General features: G+C 42.0%; 1 long non-coding RNA gene across 1 annotated transcript; it reads left to right on the plus strand.

Annotated features, from left to right (window-relative positions):
• The first annotated feature begins 88 nt into the window (after window positions 1–88).
• LOC311063055 lies at window positions 89–6,258 on the plus strand. Its single transcript, XR_014602539.1, has 3 exons — window positions 89–182; window positions 645–745; window positions 5,683–6,258. It is a non-coding gene; the product is annotated as an uncharacterized lncRNA (long non-coding RNA).
• Window positions 6,259–7,931: the final 1,673 nt, after the last annotated feature.

A 7,931-nucleotide genomic window follows, 5' to 3' on the forward strand; every position in this document is an offset into this window, starting at 1 on the left:
CATTTTGACATTTTGCCTGACGTAATGAAATCTGCCCCCAGGCGTTCATGAGATATTGCATTTTTACTTCTCTTCCTCCCTCCAAACAGGAACAAATGCTTCTATCAGAGAAACAGGTCCTGGTTGAACAGCTGAAAGCAGAGAAAGAGGAGAAGAGGAGGATACTTGCTGACAAGAGTCTGGTAAATACACACACAATGCATTTATAGTTTTATCAAATTAAATGAACACACAATGCATTTTTAGTTTTATGAAATGAAACAAACACACAATGCATACTATAGTTTTATCAAATGAAACAAAAACACAATGCATTTATAGTTTTATCAAATGAAACAAACAAACAATGCAATTATAGTTTTATCAAACACTGCTTAATTAGATGATACTAAAAGAGTTGGTATGAAATTGGACCAAAGTCAAATAAAGCGTGTTTGTGTGTCATCTGTCACTAGAGACATTCACATCACTGAACACTGGGTAGTCTATGACTGCCCTCTGCTGGTGTGAAACCGGCATAACATGAGTTCACTAAAACAGTGCCAGCACTTTTCAAGAAACCATTTTCTTTCTTTCTTTCTTTCTTTCTTTCTTTCTTTCTTTCTTTCTTTCTTCCCATCCTTACTTCCTCTCATGTGGTGTAGTTGGAGCAGCAGGTGGAGAGTGTGAAGTTGGAGCTGGAGACTAAGAACATCCAACTGCACCTTCAGACAACTAAAAGAAACTCATGGTGATGAACACACAGGTGAGAGCAAAACACACACACACACACACACACACACACACACACACACACACACACACACACACACACACACACACACACACACACACACACACACACACACCTGTTTTTCTCTTCTGTTTATGACCACCAGGTATGATTGTCTGTCTCTACCGTAATTGTCTGCTCTGCTCTCATGTGTTATACTCAGTAGAGATGTAATAACAGTAACACACACCACCAGCAAATGTAAATCCACAGGCAGAAATTATGTTAGACAACTTTTTTTGTGTAACTTTATAATGTAAGTTTATACACATAGCCCAGGCTGGCAAATATGAGTATGCAGAGTATGCATGTATGCATAATGCAGAGAGTTAGTAGTCATTTCAAGTTCAGTCAGATAACTCATGAATATATACATAATAATATACATAATATAAAATGTAAATACAAGTATTATATTTGATCTTTGTGTTCGGGCTCACACACATGCGTAAGAACATATATGTGAACAACACCAAGTCCAAAAATACACTCACAAAGCCTTTCCAAATGATTTATAGCCATTTTTTTTTGCATTTTCCCCAATACTTTCATCTTTACTTCAATAGTAATCAACTATTCCATGGGTTATGACATCAGCCAATGTCTCATTCTTTTCATCAATCTTTATAGTCATTCCACAAAAAAAAATATTAAAATCAACCCTAAATTAAAGGAACTGTGGTGACTTTAATACCCTTATGCTCAAAATTCCCAGAGCCTTTTTTTTCTTGAAAACACCTGTACCCCCACAAAAGAAACGTGTAACACAACAAATTCAAAGCACAAGTATTTTTCTTTATGTTAGTTGAAAAATCACACCTAGTGTGAAGTGAGCTGTGCTATTTATGAATACTAATATATATTGTCTCTGTTGTGATGTCATAGTGATGAAATTGCTATCCTTGATCTTGATTGGCGTACATACATGCTAAACGTCCCATGACGCTTGGAGCTATACTCCTTCCAGGAGCACAGCTCAAAAAAGGAAATTAAACATTGGCTGAATAAAATAAAGATTATGACATGTCTAATATCACGAAAATGAAAATGATCAGGAAAATGAAAACAACTAACTAATCAACTCACTCACTGTCACTGTCTTCGAGTGTGAGTTCAACTTGTGAACATTTTTTGGGGTCCCCAGTGCAGAGACAGGCAATGACACACTTGACACCGGCTCTTGCACAGGAGCATCCTCTGGCACACTTGCTTTTCTTGCAGTGGCAATATCTGGTGCGCTTGTATTGTGCAGGTTTTGCATCCTTCAGCATCATTGTTGCCACCAGCTTACCATTGACAAGCTCTCTGCCAAAGTTGGTTGCCACAGGGTAGGTTGCCTGAGACATGTGTGCCCTCTTACATACAACCAACTGATGCAGGGCTCTGAGAAGGTGTAATTGGAAGGCATCTTCAGTAGGTGGAAGGCAACGCATGTCTCCTTTGATGTTGCCAAAACGATGGGCTCGCAGTGCATCCAAGTTACCACTGAAGTCACTCCTCTCATACAGTGAAGCCATGTATCGTCTAGCCGCTGTCACGACATCTTGTGTAACATCCAGACTTTCCCCAGAGTCACCGTATTGGCACAGAGGCAGAAGGTCTTTCAGGTGATCAACGGCAGCTTTGTAGGCACGTCTTTTTCCTCTTCTGTAAAGATAGCTCACTGTGTCACATCCAGTCAGTATGTAGGTGCTGAGGAGTATGGATGAAAGATCGGAAGCTTCAACATCATACTTCACTGCCAGGGCATCCACAATTGCATGAGCAGGTAGGTAGATATCCATCTTCTTTACCCATAGCTCCTGTAGGCCATCCATGTGTGTGATGTAATATATGCACATCATGATCACATCTGTGTCAGTAGCCACAACTACAGCCCGTTTGTGGTGCAGATGTTCTACTGAGTATGCAATGTGGGCAAACATCCTGGTATCTGCCTCCTCATGCTTCTCACAGGACAGTTCTGGAAGCTCAACCTGACAATCTGCTGATAACAGAACAGTGCGACTAGGATCACAGAAAGGTCCTCCCAGAATAAGTGTGCATCCAGCAGGAAGTGATTTGTGCTGAGCAGTCCATGCTTCTCCCATATAGTTCAACAGGTTTGCTTTATTCAGTGGATTTTCAACAAAGCCTTTCCATTCAGGTAAGGCAAGAGTATCATGTGGCTTGTACTCCTTCATCTTGCTGGGGCAAGTCTTCATTCTCTTCTCTCGTTCCTCGCCTTTCAGACTTTCAGCTGGAGAGACATCATATCGATCACCAACAAAGTTGCAGTCACAGTTGTCTGGGATACCACTAAGGAGCTGCTTCAGGTATTTTACTTGCAGTTCATGGAAGGTGCTGCAACCAAGATGTTGGTGACGCTGGATGAATGCCATGGCATCAACCACCATTACAACAGGCTTGTCGAATGGTGGCAATCTGTCCACTTCACACCATGAACTGCCTAGGGATGTCTTGATTGCAGCCAAGTAGTCAGCCTTATTCCCTTTTTGCATGGCATAACCTTGGTCAAGGGATGGATCTGGCTCAAACAGGGAGGCTGGGCAACTTGTCCACTCATGACCGAAGACTTCTACCTTCTTGTCTTCATCCAAGTCCTGCACAACGTACAGGTTTCGGACAACAGCACTCTCTTCCTCGTAGACCTTCTTGGCTTTGAGCGCCATGGACATTGGCTTTTTTGTCTTTGCTGCAAATGTGGTAAGTTTCATTGGGGCTATTTTCTCACTGTCTGTTCTTCTTGCTGCAGCCAGTGCCTCCAATCCTTTTTCACGGGCGTACACCAAGTCTTTAGATGCAGATTTGTGGCCAGTTGAAATGTTAAGCAGCTCCTGTTCTTCACATATGAAGGGATTGATCATCTGGTTTTTGACTACATCTGTTATTTTCAGAACAGTTTCTGTGTCCTTTTGTCCTTGGCTTTTGGAGTCTTCATGGTGTTTGGTGTCCAGATGTACCATAGCCTTTGTCTGCTCTGAAACCGCTGTCAGACACGGAAGAGCGCGCAAGTATTTCTCCATGGCTGCTGGCTGCTGACTGATGCCAGTGAAGAGTTTTGTTTTGACATCACGGTTGTATGTTTTCTCAAGTGCCATGTCTGTCCAGACACCATTTAAACAACCTTCAGTTTCATGCACAGTAAACTTCTCATCCTTGAATTCTCTATGGATGTCCGGAGCCAGTGTAAGTAGGCTTCTCATGGCTTCCAAGTAGTGGGGCAGGCAGGATACATACTTGCAGTGGCCAGCAGCTACAAGGTATGGTAACATCCTCTCTACTTCAGCCAGGTGTTCATCCCACAGGCCTGCACGCTCAGCATGGATGAACCGCTTCAGAATCATCACCATGTCCATGTACTGTAGCCAGAGCTTTGAGGTAGGTGAAGTACAATGTGTCATCAAACTCAGTCATCAAACATGACAGCTCCTTCAGCTGGTCAGTTGCATCAGCACATGCAGAAGATGCCTTCTCCTCATCCTTTTCTGAAAGGGCATCTAGGAGTAGCTGGACATTGATGGTAAGGGCAGATATCCACTCCAGGTCCTTCTCTTCAATGATTAGCCATTTGGAAAATGCTTCCCAGTGTAGGGCAAACATGGCTGCATGTACCATACTGTGGTCACGCAGCATTGCGTAGTAGGCTTTCCCACTGATGATTTTGTTTGCTGTTCCACGGACACAAACATCAGCTTCTACCATGATGTCTTCGATTCCAGTTGCCTGCATGAAATGCCCAATTGCGTTTAGGAAATTCTGAGCAATGTGAAATCCACCCATGTGCAAGATAAGTTTCCCATACATGTGAGGGTTCTTCTTTTGCAGACCCAGAACCTCTTCATAAATTGCTTGGTCACATGTAATGATGGTGAACTCTTGGCCTTGTTCTCTGGACACATCCATGCAGTATTGAACTGACTTTTCAACCACATCTGGGTCTGTTGGTGACTTGGGAAAGAAAGGGCCATAGCCAATCACAGTTGCAGGGGTAGCATCTGGGATGAGAAATGTATGGAATGAACTCCATGTTGGAGCAGTGCAGCTTGGTTTCAAGTCCTCCAAGAGCACAGTAGGGCAGATATGAACCAAATGCCATAACATGCTCAGGTGGTCAAGAGGTTCAGCTAGACACATGGGCTTAGGCTCTGTATCGACTCCAACCAGGGAACGACTCCTCTGACGATCTTTGAGAGTCAGGTGGCTATCCTTGGTCTGAAATGGCTGAGAAGGCCATTTCAAGATTGTTGTGTTACACGTTTCTTTTGTGGAGGTACAGGTGAGAAGAAAAAAAGGCTCTGGGAATTTTGAGCATAAGGGTAATAAAGTCACCACAGTTCCTTTAATTTAGGGTTGATTTTAATAAAAACATTATTTTGTGGAATGACTATAAAGATTGATGAAAAGAATGAGACATTGGCTGATGTCATAACCCATGGCAAAGTTGATTACTATTGAAGTAAAGATGAAAGTATTGGGGAAAATGCAAAAAACGGGTGCATTTTTTGGTACCAAAAATGTCTATAAATCATTTGGAAAGGCTTTGTGAGTGTATTTTTGGACTTGGTGTTGTTCACATATGTGTTCTGTGTATCTGGGAATCATTTATTGACAGCCTACACAACCTATTGAGCACTTTAAGAAAAGAAACCTAGTTTTTTACAATAGGCGGAAATGGGCAAAAAAATAAAGGCTTCATTATACAAAAATGGCCATAACTTTTTTTCGCGATGTTTCCGGCAGAGCAGGCCTCTCATTCTGTGGACCTTAATGACCAAATTAATAGAAAAAACACAAAAAAAAAGTATAGCATGACATCACAGGTTCAACCCATTTTCAAGAGCTTTTGGGCCTATGGATCCCCGACTACAGCCTTTGACAAGAGCGTCCCTCTCATGTGATGTCCACAGGTGTGTGTCAGGAGAACAGGTCAGGCTGCAGCAGAGTCTGCAGAATGAATCTGAGGACAACAAACGTCTCGTCATGGAGAACGGGAAGCTCCTGAAGAAACTACACCAACGAGAACAACTCATCCTGTTGGTTTTTAATTGTCGTTTTTTTCCTTCATCAAATAAAATACTAACTAATTGTAGGTGTGTAGGAAATATTAACCAATACAATTAATGTAGAGTTAAAATGAGAAACAGCATCCTGGTTTTGCGGCTGTGTCTGTATCATGGTGATAAGAGGTGACTGTGTGAATATTCAGTGAGGGTGTGAAACGTTATCTCAGCTAATAGAATTGCCATGGATACAAAACAGTGGAGTAGTTGAGCAAAGAACATGAATGACTAAACACTTTGACTATGCTACAGGAAATAGAAAGTTGATAACTGTGACTTAAATTTACGCAGAAGCCCGCCTGAGGGCCCCCCTGATGTATTTGGCCCCTGGGCCTCTGGGCCGTGGGCCTGGCAGGTCGGTTCTATAAACCACCTCTGTACACACAGCTGATGTGTATTTCATTTATTTGTATATATCACCACACGTCCTCATTAAAGAACCAGAGACTCAGTACTGCCTCCCACCTCTTCATTATCACAAACAATGGCACAATAACTGTGGTAAAGCAAACCACAATAAATGGTAAAGCAAATTGTGTGGTAGCCTAAATGATTGCACAAATGTAACATCTTAATGATAAAACAACCATAGTTAGTTACAAATTCAGGTTTACAATTACAGTTATACTACCGGTATGTAAAAACATTAAACAGTGTGCAGTTAGCCGTAATCAAAAAGCAGATTCCATGAGATATTTATTTAATTTCCTTTTAAAATCAGATTTACTTGGTGCCTGTATTTGTGATGGAAGACTTATACAGCTCCATCATTGCTCTATACATTACTGTGTGTTACATTGAATTCGTTTTTGAAATGGGAAACATAAAGAAATGTCATGTTGTGATGAATGTCTGGTGTTGTAGGTGTGTTCATCGGAGCTAAACTTCAGCCGGCCATACAGGACAGCCAGGGCCCTAATAATGCCTCTGACAAAAGACAGCAGGGAAATATGAAGTCTGTCCTCCACCAAAGGCCATCCCAAAATGCCAAAAAAATGCCAAATGCGTGTTTGTTGTTTTTGGCAGCTCTAGACCAAACCATTGGACAATAATCCAAATGAGTGAGGGCTAGTGTTTGCACAATTTGGGGAATGCATTGTTGTGGTATATATGTGGTACGTTTCTAGATAACGGACAGAGTTCTTCCCATTGCTGCAACAGACTTATCAACCTGCTTTGACCATGTTCATTTACAACGTGTGTGTGTGTGTGTGTGTGTGTGTGTGTGTGTGTGTGTGTCCACAAAGAGACAGCTGGCACCACTTATTTCACAATGGTTGTTTTTTTTTGGGAAATGTATGTGTGTCATCGGCAACAACTATGCAAACTATGCTAACCCAAACCTTAAAGCTGCCTCCATGCTCCAAATTAATCAATTCGAAGGCAGAACTTTGTTCCTATGACTTATCTAGCCACCAAAAGTTCCTTATTGATAAGACACTTCTCATACTCATATTTTACTGCCAACCACACTGAGGTGATTCCCCTCCTCCGCTCAGTAATCTGATGGAATTAATCACAGCTGTGTAGCTTGCTCTGTCCTGATTACTGGAGCAAGTTTGTGTACAGCGTGGATATTTTAATACCTGGATGTGGGACATTTGGATATTTTGTCACAGAGGTACCGTAGGATGTGTTGCTATTATTTGACTGTTTGTGTTCATGCATGGTCACTAGAGGGCGACACGTTCTTTGTAAAAACCTCAGCCCATACCTTCTTCCAATGCTTGCTGGCAGTGGTGTAAAGTAACTAAGTAGATTTACTCAAGTACTTGTTAACCGTCCAGCCCGCGCTGGAGCGGTACCTGTCTTGTCTCACCAGTCCTGTGATTTGCCAGTATTTCCACCTGTGTCCTCTTAGTCCCCCAGCCTATCCCAGTGTTGATTGTCCAGTTGAGTTCACCTTTGTGTAGTTAGTCCTTGTGTATTTGTACCCCCCCCTGTTCCTAGCAAGACCGTTAATCTATTCTTTCCCCAGCCAGTATGCGAAGTGCATGCATGGCCCACTGCAATGTCCTATTTCCTTTAATTTTAATAGAATTTTTCAAATCAGGAACAAACATACATGAAAAAGGATAGACTAGCACATTACTATC

Source organism: Gymnoscopelus microlampas, assembly GCF_963454915.1.
Source record: "Gymnoscopelus microlampas genome assembly, chromosome: 2".
NCBI lineage: Eukaryota > Metazoa > Chordata > Actinopteri > Myctophiformes > Myctophidae > Gymnoscopelus > Gymnoscopelus microlampas.